We start from the raw sequence: 18663 nt of genomic DNA on the forward strand, positions 1-18663 counted from the left end.
GCTCTCTCTTGCTGGGGCCATCTATAATTTTCATGAATATAATAAATAAAAATATACAAACTGGAGTCCTGCCTGTGCTTCTTACCTGAGGGACATCCAGGAACTGCAAGCCTACGAGCAAAGTTCAGAATTACACACGGACCAATCTGCTGGAAAATGTTCTAAGTTTCCCAGGGAAGCAAACAGATGATTAAAAAAAAGGAGAAACACATCTGACAGACTGGCAGAGAGCTGAGCAAACAGAGAACAGCTTGAAAACCCAAAAATAATGTGGACTTTTGTTGCACGGCACGATTTGGGATTCTCCAAGAGGTTAGTTTAATACTCCTAGCAGTCTGCTGCCCCACAACTGTTCAATAAAGTAAGTTTGCTGATTTATTTAAAACATTTGTCTAGCTGCCCATCTTACAATCAACTCTGGGTGGCTCCCAATCGGAAGTTAAAATAGCATAAAAGCAATAGTAAAAGCTCACACACTAAAAATAACAAGGATAAAAAATGTAGGGCAAATAGGACTCGAAAATCCACCTCAGAGACCCGGGACTGGATCAAGCCAGGTTCAGATTGAATTTAGTGACTACATCCTGAGCGGTGTGGTGGCTGTGAACTCCATGCAGGCATCAGAAAGGGCATCCGACCAGTAAACGCTCAATCACCCCAACTCCACCCAGAACAAAGGGATTAAAGGGTCATAAAAAGAAAAGGTCACTTTGACCATATCCAAAGCAGAGGTGGTATTCAGCAGGTTCTGACCAGTTCTGGAGAACAGGTAGCGAAAATGTTGAGTAGTTCAGAGAACTGGCAAATACCATCTCTGACTGGCCCCGCCCCTTCTATTCTCTGCCTCCAGAGTCCCAGTTGATCGGCTGGGTCTTCTTTTGTTGCCCTGCACAGGAGAACGGAGCTGGAAAGCAGGTTAGTGGGGTGGAGAGGGAATGGGGATTTTGCAGTAACCTTCCCCTGCCACGCCCACCAAGCCACGCCCACCAAGCCACGCCCATCAAGCCAAGCCATGCCCACCAAGCCACACCCACAGAACCAGCAGTAAAAAAAATTGAATCACCACTGGCCCAAAGTGTTTATGATGTGTAAGTCACCTCACCACTTGTTCACAGCTTCGGAGGGCTGGTCCTGGGTAGCTTTCTTGGTCCTGCTTGTTGCTGACATTCCATTTTTCCCTTTGGCCCTTACACATTTGACACATTCCAAGTGCAAATGTAAAGCTGTTTTTTCTCAAGTTGCAAATTTAGCAACTTTACTAAAGAAAATCCCCAGCTTTAAAGCAGCATGAAAAGTAATGAATCTATTGTTTACACAGCTGGTTGTTAACTGTGATTCATCTTTTAGACACCAAATGTTACTTGACAATTTTTAGCACAGTCTGAAAAGGATGTAAAGATGCAACTTTTTTTTTTAAATAAATAAAAAAAAAGCTTTATTTTGTTCCCTATTATTTGATACCCTTCGGAACCTCTGCAACAAAATTATTCCAACCTTATATTTCCATTTCCAGTTGTATATAACAGTTATAGTTATATCGATACATTATATGGGGATTTTTTTTAAAAAAACATGGATTTTCTCCCATTATTTAAGGTGGTTCAGTCATCCAAGGTAGACTGTGGGTGGAAAACTAGTTCAAAGGAGAAAACTTAACTATGCACTAAACTTGTTATTACTGTCATTCAGTTTGGAGAGTTGAGTTGAAGTGTACCAAACGGGCAGATTTACATTGCTGGATTATTTTGAACCAGGAGAATATTTTAAGTGGGTGGAAAGTTAAGTGGTAAATACTATAGTCTCTCACTCATCTGTTCTTTTCTGGATTGTTCCAGAAGCTATGCACCCATGCCTCCTTTGTGCAGCCACTGGTGAGGTGTGGTAGCTTGTTCAGTGCCTGATCAGCAGAAATACACAATCCAGCCAAGAACAGTTAATCCAAAAGTCTAATAGGGATTGGTTGGATAAGACAAACAATGACCTCCAAACCAGACGTTCCAGCAGTTTAGAAGGGAAATCTTTGCATATCTTGAGCTCCACTCAAGGCTCAGCTCACTCCAGAAGTTAGGCTTAAGATATACAAGGATCTTGATAGACTTGAACATTGAGCACTATCTAACAAAATGAAATTCAAGGGTAAGGTTCTACATTTAGGCAAGAAAAACAAAATGCACAGGTACAGAATATGTGATAGCTTGCTCAATAGTAGTAACTGTGAGAGGGATCTTGGAGTCCCAATGGGCAATCACTTAAATATGAGCCTGCAGTGTGCTGCAGCTGCCAAAAATGCCAATACAGTTCTAGGCTGCATAAACAGAGGGATAGACTCAAGATCACGTGAAGCGTTAACGCCACTTTATAATGGTAAGGCCACACTTGGAATACTGCATCCAGTTTTGGTCGCCACGATATATATATAAAAAAAAGATCTTGAGACCCTAGAAAGAGTGCAGAGAAGAACACTAAAGATGATTAGGGGACTGGAGGCTAAAGCATATAAAGAATGGTTGCTGGAACTGGGTATGTCTAGTTTGATAAAAAGAAGGACTAAGGATGACATGGTAGCAATTTTCCAATATCCCAGGGGTTGACACAAAGAAGAGGGAGTAAAGTTATTCTCCAAAGCACCTGAGGGCAGGACAAGAAGCAACGGATGGAAACTAATCAAGGAGAGAAGCAACTTAAAACTAAGGAGAAATTTCCTGACAGAACAATTAACCAGTGGAACAACTTGCCTCCAAAAGTTGTGAATGCTCCAACACTGGAAGTTTTTAACAAGCATTTGCCTGAAATGCTGTAGGATTTCCTGTCTAAGCAGGGGGTTGGATTAGAAGGCCTTTCAACTCTGTTACTCTATTCTATTCTCAGCTGCAGAAATTTGCAGAATGTCAGAAGAATTGTGATTACTTCTTTATTTGGCTCTCTAAATATGTGATGCTTTGCTGTCCATACTTTCAAGGCCTGGGTTTTGTTTGCTTTGATGAAGAGTCAAGGAGTACCAAGTCAGAACTTGAAGACTTTCCTAAAGGTCTCCAAGCTTCTTTCCAATTCTGTTATTCTGGTTGTCCAACCAAGAAACGCTTCACAAGTAAGAAGAATAGGCTAAATTTCTGAACTTTATTTTATTTCTGTAGCCACCCATCTCAAGGAGTCACTCTGGGTCATTGTATTCTGGATTCTATCCTGATAAGATCCTGATCTTCATATATGCACTTTTCAGGATCCCTATTTTCTATGCGTGGACTGGAGGAAACTGAAGTCAGCAGGAATATGAACATAATATAGTTTGTAAATGCCTTAGAATCTATAGATTATGCATTTGCTGTAATCATATGCCTGTTATTTTGCTTCATGGCCATCAGCTGAGAGTATTTTTATTCCCCGTTAAAAGGCATAAAAATATAATGTGTAATTCCACCAAACTTCTTAGTAATTATTGAGAATATTCTCTCTCTTTCTTAATTTCGCTGTTAACATCTCTTCTTGCCCTTGGATCCCTCATTCTGAATGCATATTTGTGGGCATGCAATAACAATCTGATTTTGAGAATAGGGGAATTTGAGCAGGCTGCCCTGAGAAATGAGCAAAATGCTCTTTTTTTATTATGATGCATACATTTTACTTGCCATGAATATTTTACGTTGCATTTTGATCACAAACAAAAGGCTAGGAATTAATCCTATTCATGTTTCGTTGTCTCAGCTGCATGAAAAAAAGTAATATTCTAATGCTCCTGGAGCAAGTCTTCTGTTTTTCTATTTTTTTTTCCTTTTTTGTTTCATACATTGCTCTCTTCCTTATTCTCTCCTCTATTGTCAAAATAGACTCTCTGAGTTCCTGAGGGCAGAAAAGGGTCTTTTTGTTTTTATCTTTGTCTTGCTTACTGGATTGGGGAAAGAAAAATGTACATTGTTAGCACAGCTTATGCTATATTTAAAAAAACAACAACAGCAACATTCCACTTCTCCTATTTAATTTAAAGCAAAGGAAGTCTAGTCAATATGAACCAAGGTTCATGTTTGACAGTTTTGTGTATTATATACCAGAAAATACAGGTGGACAATTGAAGAACTTCAGTGTTGTTGTACCTGAAATTTAAATAGCAACTGTAGGCCAGAAGAAATCTGCTTACATTCAAATGTGGTCTCAGATTGTAAATATACGATATATTCCCAGAATAACTAAAAGGTATTCCCTGCCCAATCATATCTGATTCTAGGGGCTGAATTTTTAGCCAAGAGAGATAGCATTGTCCAAAGACATTTCCCTGGTCATGTGACCATCTCGACTCTACATCAGTGCGTGTGGAATGCTGTTACCTTCCCACCGAAGTGGTACCTATTTGTCTGCTTGCATTTGCATGCCTTGGGGCAGGAGTTGAGGCAAGTACTGGGAGCTCACTCACTCTCGCACACTCAGGTCTCGAACCCAGGCTGTCAGCTTTGCTGACAAGCTCAGCAACTTTAATTGCTGAACCATCATACCCTGGAATAAATAAACACCTTGATTATCTGCAGTACTGTCTTAGAAAGCACAATTTTGGTCCATGCGTTCAACTGGTTGACCTTTGATCGCCCAAGATGCTGGAACAACTGTTCTCATTTGCCTGTATGACTTTGACCAAGTCCTCTGAGGATCTAGGGCAATTAAGTTTGCCCTAAATTAATTAACTTAGGGCAATTAATTAATCTCCCATTGCTTCCTCTTACTTTAGCATGCAAGTCCCAAATCTTTTTAGACTTTCAGCATATCTACTTCCTGGTATGTTTTTTGTTCGGCTGACAATTAAAGATGGGAAACAATGTTCCGTATTTAGCAGAGTAACAATGCCCCACTTAATTCCATTTCGTTTTGCTTTTTTTGCTAGCTAAGGCCCACATTTATTTCTTCCATTTGGATCTAAAAATATATTTTTTTGTATTTTTTTTAAAAAAGAAGCTCTTCCAGAGTTTTCTTGTCATTTATAAATAGCAGCGCTTGTTAATTCCTCCTCAGCTTTTTGGATTCATCTGATCAGCCAAGATTTTGGAATATAAATGATTTTTGCCAGCGTTTGTTGATGCTCACTTCTATAGGATCTGATGGCATTCTTAGTTTGTTGCATCTTCTGCATCCTACTGTGTTACATAAAAATGTAATCAGAAGAAAAGAAAAGCATTTTTGGAAAAAATGTTACTCCCAGCTCATTTTTCCATCTAGATATGAGAGGAACAAATCCATTTGCCAAAAGCCATGGCTGAATAAGACAAAGCGTTTCTTGAACTCTCACAACTTAATAACCTCTTAACCATAGTTTATAAACCACAATAGTTGGGTTTATGGAACTTGGTAAACTAAACCCATGTTTATGGCTTAACATGTTTCATGAACCAGAACTGAGATACCATATATTTTCCTTTTTTGGAAATTATTTTTCTTCCTAGCAGTTCTTCTCTTCAACCAAGGAGATGTCAGCTTTCCTCACCCACTTCACCAGTTATTTCAAAATCTGACCTACTTTGTATGCTCCTCCCGTCCTCCTTCCCTCCCTCCCCTCCCTCCCTCCCTGTATCTACCTACCTTCCTTCCTTCCTTCCTTCCTTCCTTCCTTCCTTCCTTCCTTCCTTCCTTCCTTCCTTCCTTTCCTCTCTCTCCCTCTCTTATTCCTTCCTTCCCTGTATCTACCTTCCTTCCTATCTTCCTATTTCTTTCTTTCTTTCTTTCTTTCTTTCTTTCTTTCTTTCTTTCTTTCTTTCTTTCTTTCTTTCTTTCTTTCTTTCTTTCTTTCTTTCTTTCTTTCTTTCTTTCTAGAGCATTTGGAATCTAATGGTACGTGGTCTGCTTTTTAGACAGAGGCCATTTGTCTGCACCTGTTTCATTACGGCTGTCTCTTTGTTTTGGTAAGCCACCTTGGGTCCCCTTGAAATGGATGCAAAACCACAGGACAACAAATAAATAAAGCCGATCGTAATCAAGGGCCCATCTCAACCTCACAGCATGGGCCTTTGGCACCAGCTTCAGTTTCCAAACCCAAATTATAAAACTCCAGGCTGTTGGAAACATATTATCCCAGCCTAAAAGTTAACAGACCTGGCTCTACCATGAATCAGAGATGAATGATTAAAGCGATGGACTATGAGTGTAATGGAAGGGCAGCTAACTGTAGTGAATTAATTAACTTGGTTATTTTTACAACCCAAGAGTGGGAGGTCGGCCTGAAGGGCTGAAATAACTTAGCTACCCTTGGGTACCATGTACCTTGACATATGCACAGAAGAGGAATTGCCTCTGTAGCACAGTCTCAATAAATAGAATATAATTGTGGAAGGAAACAAGGGGAGAAGGAGCTTAGAAGTATCAGATCTTTGCTTTTTCAGAAGGGCTATCTCTTCTCTCTTTTCCTCTTTGAACTTCTTCCTCCTTGCCATTTTCTTTTTTTTTTTGCCAAGTATTATATGTTCGAGTGAGATAGATTCTACTACTTTTTTTCCCCTCCGTTCTTGTAACAATGGGAACAGCTTAGCAAATTTAAATAATTTTATGTCAAATATGTCTGTCTGAGGCTGTAATTTGCATGCTGTATTCCCACTCAATGCCATCTGAAGTAGCTGAGATACCTTATCTCACCCTGAAAGCTGGCATTATAAAGACCTACTAAAAATATTACACACATTTTGCACTGCATTCTTGGGCGTTATTTGATGTGGATTTTTTTTTTAAGAATAAGGTTAGATATGCTCTGGATACAGGTAACATTTGTTTGATCTCTCTGATTCCCCCGAGAAGAACTTCATTTAAAGATCTTGTTAAGGTAAAAAGTTTAAAATCAACATTTAGGAAAATGGATGGAGCTCATCTTTGAATGTATTTTTTTCTGGGTTCAAGAGAACCTCAAACCTTTTAATGTCTTAAAACCTCTGTTATGAATTTGACTTCAGGGATTCAAAGAGAAATTTAAAACTCTAACAAGAATAATAACAGAATCACAGTTGGAAGGGACCTTAAAGTCTTCTAACCCAAACCTTCTGCTCAAACAGGAAACTTCAGACAAATGGTTGTCCAATATCTTTTTAAAAGCCTCCAGTGTTGGAGCAACCAAAACTTCTGAAGGCAAACCATTCCAATGATCAATGATCTAATTGTCAGGAAATTTCTCCTTAGTTTTAGTTTAGTTTCTATCCATTGCTTCTTGTCCTGCCTTCAGGTGTTTTGGAGGATAAGTTGCCCTCTCTTCTGTCAGGGTTCCAACGGATGCCCTAATTAATTCATGAACCTCGAGCCAAGTTTCAAAAGAAATCCAATTATTTATTAGGAGCAACATGTCGGCACTTCTCCCAAGTGCAGTCGGCTCTGCCCTATGTAATTTACTGCCTACCTATGCCCCTGTTTCCCCCTTCCTCCCAGGGTATGTCATAAATCACATTCTCCAACTAAGCACTTTCATGGGCTGTAGAAAACACACCTCTCTGGCTGGCTCTGGTAACCTGGGACACAATCTGGAGAAAACTATGCGTGGAATGTGCTTCTGGTCATAGCAACATAACTGCTCCATCAGATCTCCCACTCTCCTTATGGCAACTCGAGAGCAAGCCAGGAATGCTTTATGAGTTGACATCTTCTTTGTGGCATCCCCTTAGATATTGGAACACTACTATCATGTCACCCCTAATCTGTCTCTAATGTATAAGCTTCAAACGTACTAAGTCTAGAACTCTAACATGGATGTGGCCTGCATAGTTCGGTTCAGGATATGAAGTGGTTACTAGTCTTTCATGCTTCTGATAAACCCCTGCCATATCTAATTCAATACTCTTGACCATCCTGGAGAGATTGTGGGATCTAAAATCAGATAATCAAGAGAGATTGATTCACTGATGTAACTAGTTAATTGGAGGTTAAAACATTTGAAGAATAGTTTCAGGAATTGGGTGTGTCTAGCCTAGTGAAAAGAAGGACTAGGAGAGACATGATAGCAGTCTTCCAATATTTGAGGGGCTGCCACAAAGAAGAGGGAATTAAGCTATGCTCCAAAGCACAAGAAGGCAAGGCGAGAAAGAAAGGATGGAAACTAATCAAGGAGAGAAGCAACCTAGAATGAAGGAGACATTTTCTAACAGTAAAAACAATTAACCAGTGGAACAACTTGCTTCCAAAAGTTGTGATAGTCCAATACTGGAAGGTTTTAAGAAGAGATTGGATAACTATTTGTCTGAAATGGTATAGGGTTTCTTGCCTAAACAGGGGGTTAGACTAGAAGACCTCCAAAGCCCCTTCCAACTTTGTTATTCTGTTAAATATATCTCTATAGGAACAAGAAAAGCATCACAATTGCATCGGGTAAATTAATACATTGATATTAGATAACACATCAAAGTTCATAGCGTTTTCCAGCACACAATTAACTTTAAAAAAAAAACCCTTATTTATATGTCTTTTATGCATTTGCTTTTCTGTAAGAAAATAATTTAAAAGCTGTTGATATATTTAACTTTTATTCTTTTCAATCTAACTTCCGCTTCTCCTTTTTAGCTAATTGGGACTGATGGCCATGAAAGCAGTTAAGAATTAACTCAGTCTAAAATTTAAAATTGGTTATTTCTGCAGTCTTGGCTTTAATAATTTCCATTAATTGCAATTTTAAATGCAATTCTACCAAGTTTTAGCTTATTAAAAATAATATTAGTATGGAATGGGCTTTTTTCCTATTTTAAAAATAACACTTCAAGTGATGCCCTCCAATTTCATATACTCTTCTTTAAAGTTGGGGGGGGGGGAGAATAAGCTAATTACTTTTTTAGAAATACAATAGGATTATTTCACTTAATTTAATATGCTAGATTATGTTCTTAGGAAAAGAAGGCTCTTATTAACTGGAAAAGAAAGCTTTAATTTCTTTAACCGCGATTCATTCATAGTTTAGTATTATTTTTCAAAATTACATTATCTCACCACATGTAGGAACATTCTTTCCTCTATTAAACAGTTCTTAATTCACAGTTGGACATATGCATTTTGTTTTTCCTGTGTCGTTTATAAAGTATTTTTTTTCCCAATTTAAAGGAAATATTTCTGAATGGATATCTCTCTGGGAGTTGAGGTAGTTAAGGGAAGCGGAGTGGATTTCATTTAGTTCTGTTTGCCCTCTCATGTCAGGATAGGCATTTCAACCCAGTTTAACTAGGTTCTCCTATTACATCTGGAATGGAAAAAAAAAATCCTGTTTAATACTGATCAATTTAACCAAAATCTCAAGCCAAGGTCAAACGGCTTTTGATTGGTAAATTTTGTGTGAAGATAGAAATGGCTATTCTACTTATGGAATGATCTCCAACAAAGTTTTAAGACAAAAGGGGTTGGAAGTATCAACCAACTTGGCTGTTTTTCTCATCTTATATTAAATCATAATTTACTCAATTTCATATTAGTCTAGTCTATTATACTGAGTATATCCATCTGCCATCGAACTGCCATTTCTCAATCTAATGGTTTTGGCTTAGCTAGAGCCCAGAAAGATCTGATTAAGGATCGATATTCCCAGAATGTAGAAGAGATAGACAGATCTGAAGTCTGGGAAGATGATGCACAATCAGGACCCTGGATAGCTCCTCTTGAACTTCCACTCAGCAGTTCAACTTCTCTCTGTAACCAACCAAGGTCTTTAAGTAGTCTTTAAGTGGGTCTGTCAATTCCTCAACTTTCCTCTGTTTTTAGACAAATTTTTGGGATTAGCTCTTTACACTTTCTGAAGCCACTGTTTCTTCAAGGGGTAGGAAACTGGAGAAGCTATAGTGAGTCCCCAGTGAGAACACTCAGGTCTAGATCTTCTGACATCAGTGGGATGCTGGACGGTTTCCTGGAATTAAAATGACTTGTAGTTGCATCACATCCAGAGTTCCTGACCCTTGGAAAATGCCAACAGCACAGACAGAATTGATGTGAAGTTAAAAAATGAGGATGGGAGGCTAGGTATGTAACAAATCAATAACAATAATTATAATTAAATACATTGAAGAAGAGTAATGGGAACAAGAACTACGAATTTCAGTATGTGATACTTATTATCTCTTGAACTGTATTTCTGCATTTCAAATCTTGATGTTGACACAATAGTTTTCCTATTTTGAAAAAAAGCCGTAATCTTCTTTTTTCCCCTCTTTGCTTAGATTTTTAAAAATTCCAATCAATGTTATGTTGGGATGCTTCACTTTCATGAATCCATTCCCCAAATTTTCGACTACAACTTAAAAAGAACACATAGAGAAAATCTCTTCTACTATGTTCTATTGCAGATATTCAAAAGGAAACAAAGTGGAAGCTGAATTTTTCAACCAATGAACTTCATCTGACCTGCACAATCTTAGTAATGCAATTGCAAAAATTGATGCCTGCCCTTGATTTATGCCTCTTGCTTAACTTGACCCCAAGCATGAATTTAACTATTTGCAGAGTACTGATCCTAGCACATATTACTGGATATTCTTTTGAGAGCTCAAACTCTCACCTCTACAATAATCATTTCAAAAACCTACCTTATATGATGGGCTTTTTCCAGCTGTTTATCTATTCTTCACTGTTCATTCTGCTGCTCAGTGCAGATTTTTCTAGGGGGCCTACAAGTGATGCTAAAATATATATCTTTGAAGCCTCACTATAAACACCACAACTCTTCACAACCTATCAGGATTTCTTGATAAATGATCTTTGGGGATCATCTTTTCCTGTGTGTCTTGACTCTTTCTCCCAAATCATGTTGGTGACTGCATGGACGGGTAGCTGTCCATGATAAATGATAAAACTCTCTACTTGGGGGTATTCACATACAGCAGGCCCAATAGCAGTATGTTGTCAGGGCTGGGTTTCAGGATCAAAGTAAAAGAAATTGCAATTCTAGCATGTGGGCAAATGATCCTTTGGATCTCCCAAATGAAGGTCTAGGAAATGTCAATTAATTAGGCAGCATCAAACAATGCATTTCGTAGCACTTCTTGCAATTCCTCCTCCTCCTCCCCTTTCATCCCAATTCCTCCCTCATCTTCCATTTTAAAAACTTTTTTTTTAGTTAGTGGGGGATTGACCAGCCAGACATACATTACAAACAGCATGCTTTGATTTGAAAAAAAAATGCATGATTCACAAGTAATAAAAAGGACATTGCAAGAAAGCAACCCTAGGAAAACCCCTAAAGCCAATGTCTAAAATTACCTAACATTAGCACAGCTTGGAAAGAATTTCTGCTTCAGCAGTATAATCCTTTATTTTTCTACATGAGCACCATTGAATATGTTTCATGGGGCTTATTGCCAAGTAAGGAAGGGAGGGTGAAAGCCTGAATGTTTAAATGCTAAACTTGCCTTTCAGGATTTTTTTTATCATCTACCTATCCAACATCTATCTATCATCTGTCTGTCTGTCTGTCTGTCTGTCTGTCTGTCTGTCCATCCATCCATCCATCCATCCATCTCATTTAATCTCTCTCTCTTTTTGTCATCTACCTACCTACCTACCTACCTACCTACCTACCTACATATCTACCTACCTATCTCTCATTTAATATCTCTCTCTTTTTGTCGTCTATCTATCTTCCTACCTGCCTGCCTATCTCTCATTTAATATCTGCTTTTGTCATTCATCTATCTATCTATCTATCTATCTATCTATCTATCTATCTATCTATCTATCTATCTATCTATCCCTACCTACCTATCTCTAAAATCTTTTTTCCCAAGTTGCTCAGAGAGATGCATAGTTTCTCTCTCCCAACAAAATTTGTACTCATCGTGTATTCTAGAGCCATCCACGTGAATCTATGCCTTTCCTCTCAGTATGAAAGTAAAACATGAAAGAATTCAGCCTTTTATTATTTCTTTTGAATGTTCCCGAGTTTCTAACTAACTTTACTCTGGACATGCCTTTCATAAGATGATCACATTTTCAGGATTCATAATTGACAGAGATTGTTGATAGAGATTGGATCTGGTTGTAGTCTCTCAATGTGCAGGAGAAATCCAGAGATGTAGATTTTCCTCCAATGTTCTTGGAAACATACTGTTGATTTTTGTTGTCTCTTGTTTAAAGCATCCCTCCCTAAAGGTATTCTTTCTCTTCTCTGTTGGTTGCCATCCAACCAAAGCCAAAACAAAACCAAACTCTGGAAAAGTAATTAAATGTAATATCTCTCCCCCACTGTGATTGAACTGCATTTCACACTAGTCTTGTCCATTTTCTCCAAGTGGCAGAAATCTTACTGGATTTTGATTTGATTTATATTTGAGGTTTAGAAAAATGAAAATATAGAGATGTTAATTTATCTTGTGTGTTCTTTGCTCCCAATGGGGTTTTCTATGCTTACCTGCCAGAAATGCATTGCCTCTTTACGAATGGCAACATTCCAAGCAAAGAGAGGATAACTGAAGATGGCACTGATACCACAATGCATTTCATCTTATATATTTGACTATCGCAATGACATTTTGTACCTTCTAGGTCCCAATGAAAAAAAGACAGGATAGATTCCATGTCTTCAGTCACATAGTTAATTTCCTTCCTTCCTCCCTTCCCTCCCTCCCTCTTCCTTTCCTTCCTTCCCTCCCTCCTCCCTCTCTCCATCCTTCCTCCTTTCTTCCCTCCCTCCATTTCCTTCCTTCCTTCCTCCCTCCCTCCCTCTGCCTTTCCTCCTTTCCTTTTTTCCTCCTTTCCTTCCTTTCCTCCCTCCCTCCTCCTTCCTTCCTCCTTCTCTCCCTCCCTCCCTTCTTCCTTCCTTCCTCCTTCTCTCCCTCCCTCCCTTCTTCCTTCTTTCCTACCTTCCTCCTTCTCTCTCTCCCTCCCTCCCTCCCTCCCTCCCTCCCTCCCTCCCTCCCTCCCTCCCTTCTTTCCTTCCTTCCTTCCTTCCTTCCCTCCCTCCCTCCCTCCTTCCTGGGGTGGGATCCGACTGGTGTAACTACCGGTTCAGTGATTTTTACATTTTGCGCTGCGCATGTGTGTATATCATCGTCATCTAGCTGCCTAGACAGCTGAGCAGCGCTGCACGCAGGTGCGCAGCAATTGAAAAAGCCCTCTTTTCCTCATTTTTCAACTGCAGCTGTGTTGCGCAAAGCAGCTGCGGTTGAAAATGCAGGAAATGAAGGTCAGGTAAGAGCCCAGGTGGGCGGGTGGGCCAAAAAAGCAGCAGACATAGAACCAGTTCTATGTATGCTCTCTGTTTGCTGCTTTTCAGAACAACCAGTTCTACCGAAGTGGACAGAACCGGCAGAATCCCACCCCTGCATCCATCTATCCACTTAGGACTGTACATCAGGGGACAAGAGGAGCTGGAGAATGGAACAATTACGTATGAAGTAGACACGTTCTGATTTTCAGTTTCTTGAGGACATTAAGGTGCTCTCTCTAAAGGTACTTTAGCATTTCCAACTCTTTTTAAGTAGCTCTTCTGTGCTTTTAAGCGCAGCCTGGCATATAGACATTCCGTAGGTTAAGCTATGCTAAGAAAAGGAGATGCTAAATGTATAGCCGCACTATATTTGTCTTTCTGAGCCTCTGAAGTTTGATGGTAGGTAGCCATTTTGCATCCATCATTAATCCTGGATCTTGTTGTCAGAGCTTCACCCAAGGCATAGAAATAAATCTTAGGAAGTTTCAGCAGGTGAGTCACGGGCAAGGTTTAGACAGAATCATTGCTTTTATTGCAGATACCATAGAACCTCAAATAATAAGGATTGGCTATCACCAGTTCTAGGAATTGGACCAGAATTGAATCGTATATCACCTCCCAGTGTTACCTGTTGACATCTTTCTTGTTTTTCATTCTTGGTCTATGATAATGGTCTGTTTTTTCCTTCAAGTTCCTCCTTTTCGTCCTTGCCAGTTTTTGCCCTCAAACTCACCTGTATTCCATAAAGCACATTGGATGGTTGAATGGTGAATTGGGGAATTGATGTACCTTCTTCCTTCTCTGTAGGGCCTTCCAAGCACATCACGAGCAACATGATTTTGCGAATTGATTTAGAGTCTCAAAGGATCAAAGGGGTGACACAGTCATGACGTACCATTGGACGGGATGAGGCAGTTACTTTGAACAACAAATTCTGAAAAGGGACAACAGAACTCTTCAATTTTTCATTTAAAAAAAAAAGCAAGCTCATTGAGCCTACTCTTACGGTTTTGAGTCTAAAAACCATAGGGAGCTCTTAGGTGCTTATGACCTCTAGACCATGGTGTCAAACTTCTTTTGATAGATAGTCCAACTGGATATTTTCCAGGCAATAACTGAAGCCAGGAGAATGAAAAATCTATTTATACCAGACCTGAGAATAAACAGGCTGGGGACTTCATTCTTGGTTGCCACTTATCCCTTGTTATGGTAACAGATTAGTCTACTGGTTTTTAGATTAGATTAGATTAACAGAGTTGGAAGGGAACTTGTAGGTCATCTAGTCCAACCCCCTGCCCCAGCAGGAGACCCTACACCATTGCTGACAAATGGCAGTCCAAACTCTTCTTGAAAGCCTCCAGTGATGAAGCTCCCACAACTTCCAAAAGCAACTTTTGTTCCATGGGTTGATTGCTCTCCCTGTCAGAAAGTTTCTCCTTATTTCCAGGTTGAATCTCTCCTTGTTCAGTTTTCATCCATTATTCCTTGTCTGGCCTTCAGGTGCCTTGGAAAATAGCTTGACCTCTTCCTCCTCTCTGTGGCAGCCCCTCAAATATTGGAAGACTGCTATCCTATCTCCCTTGGTCCTTCTCTTCACTAGACTAGCCATGCCCAGTTCCTGCAACCATTCTTCGTATGTTTTAGCCTCCAGTCCCCTAATGTATGGTATGGTATGGTATGGTATGGTATGGTATGGTATGGTATGGTATGGTATGGTATGGTGGACAAAGCAAAGTAGGCAGATATTCATCTTCATGGCAACTTTAATGCACCTTTGTACAGCTGGTTTTTAATAGCCAAATAAACAGAGTGTTGTTGTTTTTTTTAAGTGAAAGTTGTCCCATCTCAATAGGGTTAAGGCTGCATACAGTCCACATGCAGAGAGAACTGCTGGTCCAGGTTTCTGTTACTGATATTGGAAGACAGCTATCCTGTCTCCCCTGGTCCTTCTCTTCACTAGACTAGCCAAGCCTAGTTCCTGTAACCGTTCTTCATATGTTTTAGTCTCCAGTTGTTGTTTCTGGCTTTGTAAGAACCAGCTCCCACACAAGAGTTGGTCAGCCCCACAATATTAAAAGATCATTTTGAAGATGAAGACCCATAGGAAAGCAGACCAGAACCTTTGAACATGTCCATCTTGAGTTTATTCCTGGGTAGAAGATCAAGCTGTTGTTTCTTCTTCTCTATCACTTCATATCGCTATTCAAATTATGCTAATTCTGTCTCAATTTTTACATACAACTTTACACACAGGCCCATATGCTCATTCATGCAAAGTTGTGTCCTCTGCCCTTTCTTTCTTTCTTTCTTTCTTTCTTTCTTTCTTTCTTTCTTTCTTTCTTTCTTTCTTTCTTTCTTTCTTTCTTTCTTTCTTTCTTTCTTGTAATATATAAATGGTCAACATATTGAGCAGGGAGATGTCCAAATCTGATTAAGTGATAGGCTGGCAAAAATAGTCAATGTTCTTATCTGGAGCCTTCCTATTTTTCTCCCCCAATTATATTAAGGTTCCTCTCTTTTCCACCATCATTCTCATTAAACACTGCCTTATTTATAGGGAAAAATATGTGTAACCCACTGATGCCAAAAAAGAGAGAGAGGGAGAGATAGATAGACAGACAGACAGACAGACACACACACACACACACATACACAGAGAGAGGAGAGAAAGAGTCAGAGAGAGAGAGAGAGAGAGACAGACAGAGAAGAAAGAGAAAAGAGAGGAGAGAGAGGGAGAGAGGGAGACAGACAGACAGAGACACACAGAGAGAGACAGAGAGCGAGAGAGAGAAAGAGAGAGAGCGAGAGAGAGAGAGAGAGACAGAGAGAGAGAGAGAGACAGAGAAGAAAGAGAAAAGAGAGAGGAGAGAGAGGGAGAGAGGGAGACAGATAGACAGAGACACACAGAGAGAGACAGAGAGCGAGAGAGAAAAAGAGAGAGAGAACCATGCAACAATAAACACACTTTCAAGGATGAACCAAGCTAAGCCTCTTGTATCTCTAAATTGCAGAGGAATTTTCAAGGCACACTGTGGTTCAAGCCACATAAAGGGTACAAGCCACACATACGGAGGGTGTAATCTGGAGGTGAGAAAAGACTTAAGCTTTTATCTTGTTTCTGAATGCACCGGGATTAAGGCTTGGAACAGCTGAGAGCTTTGTTGGTTATATCCACCGAAAATGTATTGTTAAATCATAAAGTACTGATGGGGCTTTTGACCATTTCTCTACCCTCGACTTATTGTAGAAAAAGGGGAAATTGCAGTAATAGGACTGAGGCAGAGAAAGGAAGAGACACAAAGATCCTCTGGCTTCTACCTTTATCAAATGAACAGGTCAAAAGAAGAATGCATATGAAACGACTGCATTCAATGACTCTATATATTCAAAAATATGTATCCCCAGCAGAGGTGGGATTCAGCCAGTTCTGACCAGTTCTGCAGAACTGGTAGTGGAAATTTTGAATAGTTTGGAGAATCGGCAAATCCCACCTCTGACTGGCCCCGCCCCCATCTATTCTCCGCCTCCCATTGAGTCCCAGCTGATCAGCTGGGTCTTCTTTGGTTGCCCTGCACAGGAGAACGGAGCTGGAAAGCAGGTTTGTGGGGTGGGGAGGGAACGGGGATTTTGCAGTATCCTTCCCTTGCCACACCCACCAAGCCACGTCCACCAAGCCATGCCCACAGAACCGGTAGTAAAAAACTTTGAATCCCACCACTGATCCCCATTCAAGAAGATGTTCATTCCATCAACCTTTATTTCGCACAAGCGTAAAGTGGTCGGGTGCAAAAAAACCTAGCAAGATTAAAAATACAAAATAAAAGTTTCATGAAAAGCTGGATAATATTTTTTAAAAAACAATCTTTAAAAATATCTTAAAAAGTTTAAAAAGAAAAATAAAAGCAATCAATGGGCATAAACAATCAATTTGGTCTAGTGGCTAAGGCATCAGGCTGGAAAGCCCAAGAGAGTTCTAGTCCTGCCTTAGCCGTGAAAGCTGGTTGTGTGACTTTGGGCCAATCACCAGGAAACAGGAGTTCTAGTTCTGCTTTAAGTATGAAAGCTGGCTGGGTGACTTTGGGCCAATCACCAGGAAACAGGAGTTCTAGTCCTGCCTTAAGCATCAAAAACTAGCTGGATGACTTTGGAACCATCACCAGAAGACTATCGGTTCTAGTCCCGGCTTAGCCATGAAAGCAGCTGGGTGATTTTGGGCCAGTCACCTCCTCTCAGCCCAACCCACCTCACAGGGTGGTTGTGTGGGGGAAACAGAAGGAGGAAAGTGTGTTGGATACATTCGCTGCTTTGAGTTATTGGTATAATGATAAACATGAGATACAAACAGCTAATTAACTAACTAAAGAACTAAATCTATCACGATACAAAACACTCTATAATGACAGTGTTGGTGCTCATTAAAACTGATTTAAAAATCAGTCAAAAAGAAGTTCAATCAATCAACCTTTATAACGCATAAGCATAAGGTGGGTGAGGTACAAAAAAAACAAAAACAAAAAACAAAATATAATGACACAAAAAGCCAAAAAGTACAAAACAAAATAAAAAAAACTTTTTTAAAAAGTCCAGAAAGCAAAATAAAAGCAATCAATGGCCATTAAAACCATAACAAACTAAATCTATCATAATACAAAATACTCTATAATGAGAGCCTAGCTGCTCATTAAAACTGATTTAAAAATCAGTCAAAAAGAGGCTTGGTGTAGCTCAATTTTCTTTACTTGATTGGCTGTGCATTTAAATTTAAATGTACTTATTTTTCAGCTCACCTTTTCTCCGGGGATTCAAAATTGCAGTCACAGAACCTTCTAGAGTATTCCGGATAGTTCCCCATTTAGGCATGACCAGATCCTAAACGATGTCAGAAGAAGCTGCTTTGTAGGAAATTAGCCTTTTAATCTGTGCAGCCTTTGTCTAGCCTGACCTGATTATTCCTTCTATTGAGAAATACTTAGGTCTGTTCTAGCATCTCCCAGAGAATGAATTATCTATTTTGGCATCCACCACTGGATAATTGATTGGTAAATAAAATTGGTAAAACAATTTATACCAATTTTCTTTGAACATAATAAAAAAACTCCCATTTTAATGACCTGTAATCTCTTAATTTGGGGTAGAGTTAGGGCAACTGAGCGTTTAGTGGCCGTGTGCCCTTCCTGACACCCCATGGAGTTCTCTGAACATAGTATTGAGCGTAAATTTGATATTCCCATTGTTTTATATCGGTTATCCTGTTTTATCACACAGTCATTAATTTGCTCAGCTTCTGAATCATACTTGCTCATTCCACATCCGTCTATTGTTCACCTGACCCAGCTAACTCCTTAAGATGCTGTGAAATATGTCTGTTTGCATATATGTGTGCAGGGGTGAGCTTCAAAAATTTTAGCAACCGGTTTTCTGCCTAGTTGCTGGGTGGGCCTAGCCATGGTGGGCATGGCCTACTTGGCCTCCAGCAACACGGCGGTGGAGGGTGTTTTCACTCTCTCCAAGCTCCAGAGGCTTTCCTCGTGTCTCTG

At 39.7% G+C, this 18663-nt stretch overlaps 2 long non-coding RNA genes across 2 annotated transcripts in view; one reads left to right on the forward strand and one right to left on the reverse strand.

Annotated features, from left to right (window-relative positions):
* Nucleotides 1-18663, forward strand: part of LOC148124843 (uncharacterized) — a 139007-nt gene that overhangs the window by 32151 nt on the left and 88193 nt on the right. The gene's annotated exons all lie outside the window — the stretch shown is intronic.
* LOC148124844 (uncharacterized) overlaps nt 1-18663 on the reverse strand; it is a 112242-nt gene that overhangs the window by 26487 nt on the left and 67092 nt on the right. The gene's annotated exons all lie outside the window — the stretch shown is intronic.

This window comes from Pseudonaja textilis, chromosome 11 (assembly GCF_049901715.1).
Source record: "Pseudonaja textilis isolate UNSWEBS1 chromosome 11, rPseTex1.2, whole genome shotgun sequence".
NCBI classification, from domain to species: domain Eukaryota; kingdom Metazoa; phylum Chordata; class Lepidosauria; order Squamata; family Elapidae; genus Pseudonaja; species Pseudonaja textilis.